This window comes from Oryctolagus cuniculus, chromosome 10 (assembly GCF_964237555.1).
Source record: "Oryctolagus cuniculus chromosome 10, mOryCun1.1, whole genome shotgun sequence".
In the NCBI taxonomy this organism is placed as follows: Eukaryota; Metazoa; Chordata; class Mammalia; order Lagomorpha; family Leporidae; genus Oryctolagus; species Oryctolagus cuniculus.
In genome coordinates this window covers 53289768-53305991 of record NC_091441.1, presented here as the reverse complement: position 1 = coordinate 53305991, position 16224 = coordinate 53289768, and positions in this window count along the sequence as shown.

Sequence of the window (16224 nt, the reverse complement as noted above, 5' to 3'; positions counted from 1 at the left end):
ACTAAAACATTTTGGTGAAAAAATTTTTAAATTCATGAGTACTTTTTTCATCTTGCACATTTTCCATTAACTTTTCAAATATCCCTTGAATGCATGGATTTTTATTTATTTTTTTGCATCAAAATAAGTTTATCTTTTAATTTCATGTTCCCATGGACATTTTAAAGTGGCCTCATTGTTAGGGATTGAGTAAGGTTTGTCTTCCCAAAACTTTTGCAGCTGTTTAAACTCTGGTGTACTAATGTTGATGGATTAAAGATGGAGGCTTGGTCTAATTGCGGGGTTTTGGAGGCGGGTCTGGTGGGAAGTGTTTGGGTTGTCTGATCCTGAACTGTGATCTCCAAAGCTGTGAGCTGAAATAAACCTGTTTCCCCCCAAGAAACTCCTCTCAGGTACTTTAGTTAATAATAAAAAGCAGACTAACACACATGGATACCTGGCGTAGCACTCACTGAACAAGTAGATGCCAATAGTTATTAACAAATAATGGTCGTATTCCTTAAATGTCTATCTCATTTGTCCAATATTTTACATGTTATACACAGGGCTCAGAATTATTCCCCTATTTTAAAATTTTCATAAGTTATACTCTGAGGATTCACATTTTCTTAGCTTGGTAATGTTTGTACGCTTTTTTTCATTTTATTCTTTTTTTTCATGTTAATTCTATCTCACCTATAAGGTTTTACCAGTGTTTCCCCTATAATTATTCAGTTTGTGTACAGTCTGGCCATTTTTGTATTTCTTAGGTATTTTACACCCATGACTCATTTCAAACAGTAACATAAGAAAATCTTTTATGTACATAGCTTTTATATGCACTATTTCCATACATTAAGTTCAATGTAAGAGATACATGTTTAATATTTATTGGTAATTTGAAAAATCCAAGAATTCTTAGAAATGTATACTTTTGAGAACGGCACTACTTGTTGGCTGTTGGTTTTTAAAAAATATTTATTTTATTTATTTGAAAGGCAGAGAGAGAGAGAGAGAGAGAGAGAGAAAGAGGTCTTCCATCCACTGGTTCACTCCCCAGATGGCCACAACAGTCGGAGCTGTGCCAATCTGAAGCCAGGAGCTAGGAGCTTCTTCTGGGTCTCCACGCAGGTGCAGGGGCCCAAACACTTGGGCCATCTTCTACTGCTTTCCCAGGCCATAGCAGAGATCTGGATCGGAAGAGGAGCAGTCAGGACAAGAACCGGCGCCCATAAGGGATGCTGGCACTTCAGGCCAGGGCTTTAACCCGCTGTGTCACAGCACCGGCCCTGACTGTTGGTTGTAACATATAAACTAGTGGCTGTAGATCTCACCTCCCTGTGAAGGATTAAATGCTCATTGAGTGGAGAGGTCCTAAAACTTGTTCCATTTGACAATGGGGGAGAAGCATGCCTCAATAGTCAGATATTTTCTAAAGGATATATACAATTATAGGTTGTATTTTTTTTCAATCTAAGATGCTGCCAACTGTCACTGTGATAATATTTCTCACTATCAAAGAGAAAATGCTGCACATTGTAACATAATACTTTAAAATATCACGTTGATAGCAAGTCCCATTTTGATTGCAGAGTTGAGAAGAGAGCAAGGTGTGTCTTGGAAGTGATGAATTAGAAGATGTGTTTGATACATGAACCAAAGCTAATCCTCTATAAACAAATATTGATCACATATTAGCTTCTTATGGTAAAGAGGCCTCGAAGCCTCGCCAATAACATTAGATTCTCCAGGAGCAAGAGTTTTACTCTGAGTTTCTCCTAGTGCACTGCGAGGTATTCCTGGCATGTGGGATAGACACTAAGAAGTACATCCTAGGCATTTTCCTTAAAACAGAAGGTGTAGACAAATGGCATTTTGTCAGGCTAACACAGAAAAGGAAACAATCAACAGTGTGCAGAGAAAACCTACAGAATGGGGGGAAATATTTGCAAATTATTTATCTGACAAGGGGTTAATAATCAGGTTATTATAAGGAACTGAGACAACTCAATAGCAAAACTACAAAAATCCAACTTAAAAATAGGCACTTGGGGAAGGCATTGTGGTAGACACCTACATTCCATATCCAAGTGCTTGGGTTTGATCCCCAGCTCTGCTCCCGACTCCAGCTTCCTGCCACTACAGACCCTGGGAGGCAGTACTGATGGTTCAAGTGATTGGGCTCCTGCCATTCATGCAAGAGACCTGGATTGAGTTCCTGGCTTCTGGCTTCAGCTTGGGTCCTTTGTAGGTATTTAAGAGTGAATCAGGGGATAGAGTTTTCCATCTCTCTTTCTCTCTGTCCCATTGCCTCTGGAAGTAAAAAAAAAAAAAAAAAAAAAAAAAAGATTTAAACAGACATTTCTCAAAGGAAGACACACAAATAGACAATGGGTGCACAAAAAGATGTTCAACACCACTAATCATCAGGGAAGTGCAAATCAGAACCACAATCGACTAATTAAATTGGCAGTGATAAAAAAGAAAAATGATAACAATTGCTGGTGAGCATGGGAGAAAATCTTTGCATGTTATTGGTGGGAGTAGAAATTAGTGTTGCCATTGTGGACAACAGTATGGAGACTCCTCACAAAATTAAAATAGAACCACCAGTAGGACTGCTGGGTGTATATCAAAGGGAGTTCTATAGCCAAGGAGAGTTAAATCAGTCTGTTGAAGAGACTTCTGCACTCCCAGGCATATTGCAGCACCTTTCACAACATCCAGGAAATGGAAACCCTAAGTGTGGTGCATACACACCAGGGAGTCCTGCTCAGCCACAAGAGAGGCTGGAATCTCACCTGCAACAGCATGGATGGAACTAGAGGCCACCCTGTGAAGGGATAGAAATCAGACATGGAAAGACAGAGTCCGCATTGTCTCACCCCCACGTGGAATCTACAACAGTGGATCTTACAGACGTTCATGGTGGTTAGCAAAAGTTGGGGAGGGTAGGAAGAAGGGAGGGCTAGGGAAAGGCGGATTAATGGATATTAAGTTATAGTTAGAGGAATGCTCTGGCGTTCTATTGCATAATAGGGTGACTCTAGATAATGACAATGAACTGTTTTGAATGTTTTCACAATAAAGAAATGCTAAGTGGGTCTGGCATTGTGGTGTAATGGGTAAAGCTGCTGCCGGAGATGCTGACATCTCACATGGGCACTGGTTTGAGTTCCTACTGCTCCACTTCCAATCCAGCTCCATGCTAATGGCCTGGGAAATCAGTGGAGGATGGCCCAAGCTGCACCCACATGAGAGACACAGAAGAAGCTCCTGGCTTCTGCCTGGCCCAGACCTGGACACTCAGGCCATTTATGGAGTGAACCAGCAGATGGAAACACACTCTCTTTTAAATAAATAAATCTTAAAAAAAGAAATGTTTAATGTTTGAGGACATATTTGTCCTAATAGGACATTATATAATATATACAAATATCAAGCCATCTCATGGTACCCCATAAATATGCACAACTTTTATGTGTCAATTAAAAATTAAAAGCTAGGTAAAATTCATGTATTTTAAATTTTACCTGGAGGTTTGTTTTTCATAATAAAATATGTACTTATAAAATATTTGCTCTATACAAAATGCATAATGATTAGTTTGCTATAGATGTTTCTCCAGAAAAAAACATGATATAATCCCATTTTCTAGAAATTTATGTTTAGGTATCTAAACTATCAAACTTTTCAAGATATCCTTTGGTGAATCCTTTCATAAAATAGAGGCTAGAATGAGCAATTACCATTTTCTCTTGAAACAGAGCTAGTTTACAAAATTAGATATTTATTTTCTCATCTTAAATTTCAATCCAACTCCACTAGCATAACTGGTAGAAAATTCCTAAGAATGTTGGTTCCTAAGTGTTGGCTGCAGTGGTCTGTATAGAAACAGCCTCAGGAAGAGTGAGAAAGGACTTGGGGATATAAATACTGGATATGAATGACAGTTTGGGTCAAGTATTTTTTATAAGTCATGGATGCTTTAGACAACAGTAAGCAACCATAGTATCGACTTTACATAATGACTTTCGTGACTGTGGTCACAACTTTTCTGTAGTACAGACTTTGGCATTTTAATAAAGTCTTTTTCACATTATGATTTCATTAAGAGAAGATCTGGCATATGAAACATATTTTTATTCTAATAATTGCTATCAGTCAGCATTGCATCAATAGAAGAGAAGTCATGTTAATTATTTCATAAGGAAGTTAATATATGAGATTGCTTAGTAGCAGATATTGGGAGACCAAAGGGCGAAAAGTGGATGTTGACATAACCCAGAACTTAACAGCTTGAGATAGCAACTGTCATCTTTAGGGGAAGAAGTAGTATCAAGATCTTGGGGACGTCCTTAGAAGGCTGAAACTTGGAGCTCTGTGGTTAGGGCTTGGGCAGCCAATGGGGTGGACCAGCTGGTGTCCAGACTGCTGAGGGCAGGGGTAGCTGTGGCGTGGCTGTTGCTGGAACCTCGGGGTGGAGGGGGGAGGAGTGAGCATTGCTGCTGCGGGGATGGCACCTCCAGCCAGAAGCCCTGCGTGACTTCCTCCGTGAGTTAAACAGCACTCGTGCTGCCAGCCGCAGTGCAGTGTGCACAGCTAGACCAGCAGTTCAGAGACAACAAATAATTGACACTGGTGTCACATAGTTAAGCAAAATCCAGGAGAGATTTGTCCTTTAGGGATTAAACTTTACAGTTTCAATTGTACTATAGCCTGCCCATTCATAACATTGTGATTTGTGGTTTTCTTAAGACACAAACTCAGATCATGCACCATTAGGCTGATTTGTTGAGTGACTTGGCTGCTAAACCCAGCATCCCGATTCCCACGGAGGTTTCTCCATCTCTGCTCGTTACACCAGTTGCAATGCTTGTGACATCTGTGTTGTTCTGCTGAAGGTGCGAGAGAGAGAGGAATGAGGAAGTGATTCTGTAACTGGTCAGTTTTGTAACTGGTGGGTTCATCTCCTGTCTCCTAATAGGGGCTCAGAGGGAGCGAGTCACAGGTGTATCTGGTCTATGTGATGGGTTCACATCATCATGATTTATAAATCTGAGCACCTAACCTTAAAATTAGGATTTTCAGCTTTCTTTCTGGGACACCTGGCATATCCCACAACTGTGGGCCTGCATTCCCTCGAAGAAAACAACCTTCTGATCTGAATGGTGGACAGAGAGCCACATGTTGGCCCTCTGTACTTTCACCTTACCTCATGTAGGCCCTTTAAGATAGTTAATGTATTTGTGTCACAATTAGCAGGAAGCAGGAGCCAGGAGCTGGAGCCGAGCAGCGATTCGTGAAGCTGTTTTAGTGAGCACCGCAGAAGGTACAAACATTGCCCCTTCTGTCTGAAATTTTACGTTCTGGGAGCCCAGCAGGTAGGATTCCATCGGTTGCCAGTGACACACACTTTAAATCATCCATGCGAAAGTGAGTTCATGGGTTCACATGAACAAAATGCAGCAAGGTCCAGGGTTGGCTGAGCCTGGGACCTGGACAACTTCATCTCAGACAGCGTGGGGAGGTAGATGTGTTCTGTTTTTAAAAAATATATATTTATTCTTATTTTATTTGAAAGGTGGAGAGAGAGAGAGAGGATGTTCCATCTGCTGATTCACTTCCCACATGCTTGCAACAGCAGGGGCTGGGCCACGCTGAAGCACGGAGCCAGCACGTCCATCCAGATCTCCCAAATGGGTGGCAGGGACCCAACTACTTGAGCCATCACCCTCTGCCTCCCAGAGTACACATTAGCAGGACACGGAAATCAGAAGCAGAGCAGGACTCAAATGAGGTACTCCAATGTGGCACTGGGCATCACTAACAGTGCCTTAACTGCTAAGCCCTGTTCTCATTATTCTTAAGCAGATAGCAAGAGTCTCGCCTTGTAAAAGGAGGAAACAAATCAACCAAGTCCCCAAATGTTATCTTGTGCTTGTCCCTGCACCTGTCCTGACCTGGCTGGTGCTGCCCCTGTGTGACCAGAAGAGGGAGGAAGAGTTCACTCAACGAAGCAGTGCATGGCTACGGAGGCGGGGTGGAGATCACAGATGTGTCCCCTGTGGGCGTTCAGCAGCAGGACGAATCACGAGGACCTGAGGCTCATCCTCGCACACCTGTGTGGCCAGAGTTCTCCACCCCTTCCTGCAGCCCTGCCTTTGTGCTGCCTTACTCTGGAGCTCCTCCCATCAGAGGGACTGGCTTTTAGCCAATAGATGTTGCCCACAGGCAGCACAAGGGACAGCTTGCCAGCCCCAGGCCGGGGCCTCCAGAGGCTGCTACCCGTCTCCTCTGTCTTTGGGAGGCTTGTCCTGCTGAGTGAGCACAGCCCAGGACAGCTTGCTGTATGACAGCCCACGACTGCACAGGCAACCCAGGAGAAGCAAGGCCAGCAGATAGAAAACCGCAGTGTGGCCCAGACCAGAAGTGCTCAGTGACCCAGAGACTCCTGAGCAATGACAAGACTACACAGCTGTAGATAGAGAGAGAGAGAATGAATCAGTCTTCCATCTGCTGGTTTACTTCCCAAATGGCTGCAACAGCCAGTGCTGGGCCAGGCCGAAGCCAGGAGCCAGATGCTTCATCTGGGTCTCCTACGTGAATGGCAGGGTCCCAAGCACTTGGGCCACCTTCTGCTGTTTTCCCAGGCACATTAGCAGGCAGCTGGATCAGAAATGAAGCAGCCAAGACTTGAAATGGCACCCCTGTGGCATGCTAGCACTGCAGGTGGTGGCTTAACCTACCAAGCCACAACGCCAGCTCCATAGAATAGAGTTTTTTAAGATCATGGTTACTTCTCTACAGGATCATGTTCATTGCAAAATGACTTAGTGGTGAGAACTGAGTCTGATATATCGGAAATCCCACAACTTGACAATAGCAGGGTAGGTGCACCTGTGAGGGGGAGTTGCATTGCAGGCGTGGGAGAGAAAGGGAGTGGTGGGGACGAGCAGCTGACCCCAGCTGTGTGCCACCATAACTACCTCCTTCAGTCTCTCCACTGCTGTCTTTAGACGCTGCAAGCTAAGGAATGGCTATGCTCTTTGTATTCAGCAGTCTCTAGTTTATACAAAAATTAAAACATTTATTTGTTGGGGGGAGAGTGAGCAAGCCAGAGCTCGCATCCTCTGGGTCACTCCCCCAAATGACTCCCACAATAGCTGGGCCAGACTGAAGTCAGGAGCTGGGAACCAACTCGGGTGTCCCACACGGGTGGCAGGGACCCAGCCTGGAGCCATCACCGCCACCTCTCAGGGTCTCCATTGGCAGGAAGCTGGAGCCAGGAGCCGGCATGTGAACGGAGACACTGTGATGGGGCCGTGGGCATCTCAACCAGTAGGCTACATGACTGCTCCCAAGCCTCTCTCTCTTTTTTTTTTTATATGACAGGTAGAGTTATAGACAGTGAGAGAGAGACAGAGAGAGAGGGACAGCCAGAGCTACACCAATCCAAAGCGAGGAGCCAGGTGTTTCCTCCCAGTCTCCCATGCAGGTGCAGGGCCCAAGCACTTGGGCCATCCTCCACTGCCTTCCCGGGCCACAGCAGAGAGCTGGCCTGGAAGAGCAGCAACCGGGATTAGAACACGGCGCCCATATGGGATGCTGGCGCAGCAGGCAGAGGATTAACCAAGTGAGCCACGGCGCCGGCCCCCCAAGTCTCTCTCTAACAGGCTTTTCCTTGCTCAGGTCTGCAGTTGTTTCTTCAGGGGCTGAGACTTCCACTAGGGAGTAAGAAGGAAGAGGCGCTCACACCGAGCCAGCCAACTTGGTTCATGGCTGGTAGACCTAAGAAAGAACCCGTGCATGGAGTCGATTCCTTCTCTTAAGTTCAGATTACAATACTGCCTATTTTCTGTTCTTTTAGAGGTCATGAAGTCTTGCTCATAAAAAGAAAAAAAAAAAAATCCAGGGGCCGGTGCTGTGGTGTAGCGGGTTAAGCTGCTGTCCAAAGCATTGGCATCTCATATTGGCGCTGGTTCGAGTCCTGGCAGCTCCACTTTCAATCCCGCTCCCTGCTAATGCCCTGGGAAGGCTGCAGTGGATAGCCCAACGGTTTGGGCCCCTGCACCCACGTGGGAGACCCGGAATAAGCTCCTGGCTCCCAGTTTCAGCCTGGCCCGGCCCTGGCCATTGCAGCCATGTGGAGAGTGAACCAGCAGTTGAAAGATTTTTCTGTGTCTCCCTCTCTTTCAATGTAAAGAAATAAATCTTAAAAACCAGAATCTAGCAGAAGTTTAGAGTAACTGGTGACATTTTTTTCTGATGTCCACACCAACTTAAATTTTCCACAGTCAAGATAAAGACGTGAAAGATACGCTGCCTCTTCCACAGAAAGCATGGAACAGTTTCTCCTTGCAAACTGGAACACCAGTGGTTTTTAAATTACTTCTCCACCTTCCGGTTCCCTCGCCCCAGTCCAGGAACCGGGGTCAGGGAACCTGTGGGGCAGGGAGGTGATTGTTCTGCCTGTCTTGGCTGCCCGTCTGCGCATCCAGAGTCCAGTGGGTTTGAGTCAGCTGCCCGTGGGGTTTGTCTCTCCAGCTTCTCGTGAGGTCTGCGGTGCGGACGCGCACGCTCGGCCACACTGCTTTCCAGGACAGCTGGAGGAATGCGCTGCTCTGAGCAGGCATCGCCCTGGGGTTCCTACCGTCTGGTGGGCGCCGCGGGGCGGGGCAGGCAGACTCCTCGCCTTTGAGGGGCTTTATGCCTGGCGTGGAACCGAGGGGTCACGGACGGGACAGCACGCTGCCGGGGAGCAACGTGGGTGGACTGTTTGTTGTGCGGTGATGTTTATGGGGGATGCAAGAAAGGGCAGTGCCCCTCCAGCCGCCCTGCTGGGCCCTGTGTTTCTTTTGGGTGATTCCATCTTTCCCTGACAGAGCTGTTGGCTGCTCTCCTGGACACCCTGTGGACAAGGCTTTGACAAGAGAAAGCTGGAATAGGATTAGCCTGGGTGTGGACACGGCAGACCCTTATGTGGGTGCTTACTTGGCCAGTGCAGCCTGTAGAGACCTCATTCCTGAGAAGGTGCAGAATGCAGAGAGGACTTGCCCCAGGCGGCACACTCAGCAAATAGTCAGAACTTGAGCTCAGGGAGGCAGAAACTAGATGATTAAACCCGCGCCTACACCATCTCCCAAGACTCAGGAAGCCCTCTGCATTCCACCTTCCACATAGGAAAGTTAATTTAGATCGTGAAGGAGGCGGCGAACGGTAGGTGGACTAAACAAAAACCCCGAATCAAATCAAATCGAAACAAGAAGATTCTAACCCAACAAAACCCAAACCTGAGGTTTTTCCCCCTCCACAGACGCAGTGTCTGTGCTGTCCACCAGATGGCAGTAGATCCACATGGTTTTTCTTTTTATCTATTCGCAGAGCCACAATTCAAAGAAATTACAATTTCTTTGTCTTACAATTCAAAGAAATCGGATAACAATTCCTTCATGTCTCAATGTTTTATGCTGAATTACTCAGAAAATCAGTTAAAGCTACACAAGCCCTGTAACCAAACAAAACGATGATGTGGCAAATATATAGAATGTTAACAGTAGGGGGGACTGAGTGTGGGGTATGTGGGAAGTCTGTACTACAGCACAATCTTTGTTTTGTAACAAAACTATTCTGAAATAAAAAGTTAAAAAAAGACAAAACAGTGACTTCCCGAACCCCACCAGAAGGAAGCATTGCCCCATGTGGGGTGCATGCCTCCCCACACCTGTGAGGTAAGTCAAGTTTTTGGTACTTGTGTCACTGGTGTCACTTGCTACTCTTCTCCTTGTAACGATATTACAAATTATTGGCTTAAAATAATTGATTTTGGGAACTCCAAAGTCCTTAAACATATTTCTTCCCCAAAATTCACTGAAAAGGAGTAATTATATTCTGATTCACACATCCACAAACCTATGCCCATCTTTCTTAAACAACAATTTTATTGGCATCTCCTATATCTGCTTTTGACAATGACTGCTGAAAACTGTCTGCTTCTCATCGTAAGAGCCACATGCCCAAGTGCTCAAAGATTAGCAGACACCCATCAACTCATGATCCTCTAATTGCAAACACCTTACTAAAAATAAAATTTAATTTCGTGTTTGATCAGTTTAAGAGAGCACCATCTACTGGCTCAAATTGGTATTGCAGCTCAGTGTGACTCCTGCCTCAAAGCAGCAATAAATAGAACAACTTTTATAATCATAAAATCAAGGTGTAAGAAACGAAATCATCAGGGTGGGCATTTGGTGCAGTGGTTAACACACTGCCTCTTGCTGCCACAACCCACATGAAGTGCCCGGGTTCCAGTGCAGTCGGCTCCACGTTGGATCCAGCTTCTTGCTAACGCACACCCTGGGAATCAGCAGGTGACAGTGCAGATAGCTGGGTCGCTGCCATTCACGGGGGAAACCTGAACTGAGCCCCCAGCTCCTCCTGGCTGTGCCCTGGCTCAGGCCTGGCTATTGTGGGCCCTTGGACAGTGAGCCAGTGGGTGGAAGATCTGTTACTGCCTTTCAAATAAAAATAACATTTGATTTTTCTTAAAAAATAAAGTAAAATTTTTATTACAAAATAATTTTTAATTACACTGTACTCCATCTTCTGTGAGTCTGGCCATGTTTAAGTTTTTTATCATTAGCCATTGGGGTGACTTCTGGGGTCACTATGGCAGTGTACATGTGGGGATTCCTTTACCAAATATCCACTTAGGTTCTTTGATTTGTACCACACCTTTAAGTAAAGGAATTTGGTAAACTCCCAGCCAACCTGTATCGTACTCAAAATTTTGTTTCTGAAGTGAGGTCATCTCTTAAACTTTTTGCTCATGTGGCCCCTCCTTACCCAAGGTCACCCTTGGCCTGAAAATATTACATGGGAATTTCCAGAAATGATTCATGTTTTAAGTAGCTTTCATTACTAGTTGTTGTTCATCTCTTGTTGGGCCTAATTTATAAATTAAGCTTTATCATAGGCATGTATGTACAGGAAGCAAAACCAGAATATTCAGGGTTTGGTGCTGCAGTTTCAGGGATCCACTGAGGGTCCTCGAACACATCCCCCATAGAAAAAGGAGTCCGTTGTATTTCTTTATTACAGTGGCTGTTAGGGGGATTTAATGTATCTTTTGGTAGAATTGATCAATGGTCAATTTTTTAGGAATCAATCTATTTTATAATGTGAGCATTATTTATGCTTCAAAAGAGAAATCCGTTTCTCAAAAACTATAGCTGCTGTTAAGAAGATACATGTTGACAGTTACGAAAGGTGTTTTAGGTTTTTTAAAAAATTTTGACTGGGACTGGTATTGTGGCCCAGGGGGTTAGGTCGATGCTTGGGACAGCCACATCGCATATCCGGGTGCCTGGGACCAAATCTCATCCCCGCTTCCAACCCAGGTTCCTGCTAATGCACCTGGGAGGCAGAGGATGATGCAAGGGCCTGGTGCCTGTCACCCATGTGGCAGACGGAGAGGGACTTCCCGGCTGCTGGCTTCAGCCTGGCCCAGCCAAGCTCTCAGACATTTGGTGAGTTTATCAGCAGATGGAAGCTCTCTCTCCCCACCCCTGTCATTATGCCTTTCAAATAAATAAAGCTTTAAAATTTTACTGAGTCCACGTACTGTTAATGCAGATGCTATTGTCATTCAATCTCTAGTAGTACTTGTATCTGTTCCATTCAAATTCTGTGAAGTACAATGAGGTTTCACCTTACCTGGTTAGAATGGCTCACATACAGAAATCTACCAACAACAGATGCTGGTGAGGATGTGGGGGAAAAAGGACACTAACCCACTGTTGGTGGGAATGCAAACTGGTAAACCAACTATGGAAGACAGTCCGGAGATTGCTCAGAAACCTGAATATAGCCCTACCATACAACCCAGCCATCCCACTCCTTCGAATTTACCCAAAGGAAATTAAATTAGCAAATAAAAGAGCTGTCTGCACCTCAATGTTTATTGCACCTCAATTCACAATAGCTAAGACATGGAATCAACCTAAATGTCCATCAACAGAAGACTGGATAAAGAAATTATGGGATATGTACTCTATAGAGTACTATACAGCAGTAAAAAACATGAAATCTGGTCATTTGCAACAAAATGGAAGAATCTGGAAAGCATAATGCTGAGTTAACTAAGCCAGTCCCAAAGGGACAAATATCATATGTTCTCCCTGATCAGTGACAACTGACTGCACACCAAAAAGGAAACCTGTTGAAGTGAAATGGACACTATGAGAAACAGTGACTTGATCAGCCCTTGTCCTGACTGTTGAGGAACAACTTACTACTTTATTCCTTTTAGTATTTTTTTGTTCTACTTAATACCATTGGCTGACCTCTTTAATCAACATACAATTATTCTTAGGTATTTAAATTTAACTGAAAAGTGATCCCTGTTAAATATAAGAGTGGGAATAAGAGAGGGAGAAGATGTACAGTTCAGCACATGCTCAATGGGACTTACCCCTAACGGTAGAGTTAGAAACGTGCCAGGGGATTCCAATTCAATCCCATCAAGGTGGCATGTACCAATGCCATCTCACTAGTCTAAGCGATCAATTTCAGTTCATAATTGATCATAATGTTAGGATTAAGTGTCAAAGGTACCACATAAAGAAGACTAGTGTCTGCTAATACTAACTGATAGAATTGAAAAGGAGAGAATGATCCAACATGGGAAGTAAGATACACAGCAGACTCACAGAATGGCAGATGTCCTAAACAGCACTCTGGCCTCAGAATCAGCCCTTAAGGCATTCGGATCTGGCTAGAAAGCCCATGAGAGTATTTCAGGCATGGAAAGCCAAGACACTGTGGCAAAACAAACAAACAAACAAACAAACACAACAACAACAACAAAACAAGTGACCTAAATGAAAGATCTGTGAGTGAAATCCCAGTGGAAAGAACGGACCATCAAAGAAGGAGGTACCTTTCTCTGAAGGGAGGACAGAACTTCCACTTTGACTATGGCCTTGTCTAAATAAGATCAGAGTTGGTGAACTCAAGAGGCTTCCACAGCCTTGGCAGCTCATGACAAGAGCCTCGGTTGATTACTGATGCCATAAACAAGAGTGTCAATTGTTAAATCAACAACAGTAGTCACCGTGCACTTACTCCCCATGTGGGATCTCTGTCCTTAATGTGTTGTACTGTGTGAATTAATGCTATAAGTAGTACTCAAACAGTACTTTACACTTTGTGTTTCTGTGTGGGTGTAGTCTGTTGAAATCTTTGCTTAGTATATACTAAATTGATCTTCTGTATATAAAGATAATTGAAAATGAATCTTGACATGAATGGGATGGTAGAGGGAGTGGGAGATGGGATGGTTGCGGATGGGAGGGAGGTTATGGGGGGGAAAGCCACTATAATCCAAAAGTTGTACTTTGGAAATTTATATTTATTAAATAAAAGTAAAAAAAAAGAAAAAGAGCAAAGTCAGAAGTGTCACACTACAAAAAAGAAAAAAAAATTCTGTGAAGTATTGTTCTGCAACTCGGAAAAGAGAAAGCAATTAATTTGGGGGAAGAAAAGCCAAGAAAGAGGAAGAGAAAGAAAGAAAGGCTTGGATAATCTGTATTCGCCTTCTTGGCTAGCATTCGAGCTCCTCTGGAATGAAGATCAGAAGTTGTAGAATTAGTTTAGACCAAGGGCTGGCTGAGAAGTAGATGGAACATTTCAAGAGAGAATGGGGGATCCATTGGCTCAACAGAGCTGCTGTGGTGACCAGATGTCCCAGTGTGACACAAAGCCAGGAGGGAGTCAATCGGTGCCATCCCACAGATCTCAGCCTCGCGCAGACAGCCTGGAGTCCGGTGTGACCCTGGGCTCTCCTGGGGGCCCTGCCAGTCCTGGGCCTTCCCAGCCAGGAGGTCTCACGTGTGGTGGACAAGGACACGGGAGAGCTCGCATTTAGCTGAGACTTAGCCGATGCAGCTGCAAGCTGACCACAGGCGCTAGGCTGGTGTGTGGGCATGGATGAGGGCCTCTCTTTGGAAAATATCATGAGTAGTAGTTCAGGCACAAAAATGCCATGTCTGCCAATCACACAGACATAGGATGAGTCATTTTTTTAAAAACATTTTTTAAAGCATACAAATTTCATATATTCCATACATATGGATTTAGGAACATAGTGATACTTTCCACCCTACCCTCCCTGCTGCCCATACTCCCACCCTTCTTCCTCATCCCTCTCCTATTCCCACTCTTAATTATTACAAATATCTATTTTCAGTAAGTGTAGGGTTAACCTTATGAGTATAAAGAGTTCAAGAAATAGTATGAAGAAAAAAACACTATTCCTTGATAGTAGAGACAAGGGTTATAAACAAGCATCAAATCTCAAAATGTCCATTTCACTCCCATGTATTACGATTTAGGTACTCTATTAGTTACCCAAGATCAGGGAAAACACACGATCTCTCTTTTGGGTACTGGCTTATTCCACCAAGTGTAGTCGTTTCCAGTTGCATCCATTTTGTTGCAAATGAAAGCATTTCATTTTTTTTTTTTACAGCTGAGTAATACTCCATAGTGTATATATACCATAATTTCTTATCCAGTTGATGGACATCTGGGTTGATTCCATATCTTAGCCATTGTGAATTGAGCTGCAATGAACATGGGGTTATACATCACTCTTTCATATGCTGATTTCTTTTCATTTAGATAAATTCCCAGGAGTGGGATGCTGGGACATATGGTAGGTCTACATTCAGATTTCTGAGGTATCTCCATACTGTCTTCCACAGTGGCTGCACCAATTTACATCCCCACCAACAGATTAGAGTACCTTTTCCCCCATATCCTCTCCAGCATTTGTGGTTTGTCAACTTCTGTATGAAAGCCATTCCAACTGGCTCATTGAAACCTCATTGTGGTTTTGATTTGCATTTCCCTGATGGCTAGTGATCCTAAGCATTTTTTTCCCAGTGTTTGTTGGCCATTTGAATTTTTACAATTTTGTTTTTAATAAATTTGTGTGTGTATACATACATCAAGTCCCATATCACCACCATGAGAACATGCTCTGAGAAGTGTGTTGCAAGCAGATTTCTTTGCTACATAAACACTGCAGAGTACTTATACAAACCAAGATTGTGGCAATGTCGCTAGTGACAGTCTTCTGGGACACCTACCACATATATGGTCTGTCATTGACCAAAATGTTGTTATGGGGTACAAGACTGTACGTGTATGTGCCCATATGGGATGCTGGCATCACAGGTGGCAGCTGAACCTGCTGTGCCACAGTGCTGCCCCTTAAAGTGCAATGCTTTGAAATACATGTAATACCAGCACAACTGCCAGCCACATCTAAATACAGAACATGAGAATGCGAGGTTAGGTAGCAGGCCTCTCCACTGTTACATCCTATGTTGTGTGTTTTATACATAGATCTTGTCATATGCATAAATTCTAATACAACCATTGCAGTCTGATTTATAGTTTTCATTACCTTTAAACCCTTTTTTCATTTTTTTTATAAAAATATGAACACCCTTGGTTAAAGAGTGGTTTTTGACCCAATTTGAATCTTAATTGGAGTATTTAACCAGTTTGAGTTTGACAACTCATTTGTACTTTTGCCAATTTTTCAAAAAAGATTTATTTTGAAAGAGCTAGAGAGAGAGAAGGAGAGGCAGATCTTCCATCTGCTGGGTCACTCCTGAGATGGCTGCAGGAGCCAGCGCTGGGCCAGGCCAAAGCCAGGAGCTTCATCTGGGTCTTCCACGTGAGTCACTGGGGCCAAACTACTCGGACCATCTTCCGCTGTTTTCTCAGGCTGTTAGCAGGGAGCTGTCTTGTGAGTGGAACAACTGGGACATGCACCGGTGCCCATACAGGATGCCGCATCACAGGCAGAGGCTTTATCCACTGTGTCAATGCAGGCCCCACTCTTGTCAATTTTTTATGCTAATGTAATACTTGCTGCTAGTTTTCTTTTGTTATGTTTTCTTGTCCCTTCTTCTACAATCCACAAAAACTGGAATGTGTATCTTCTATTTTTGTCTGTGCCATTTATATCAATATCAAATTGACTTAAGAACCAGGACACAATGCAACAACTACGACCTTTCCCCTTGCAATATGTACACAACACATGGTTTGCTTCTCTCCCTTTCCAACCAGCGATTTAGAATTTGCTTCTTACACTGTCAGTATGAATGTTGTGTGCAAGCTTACTACTTTCTATTTCTTCTACAATTGCCAAATTTGAAAACAACCAAC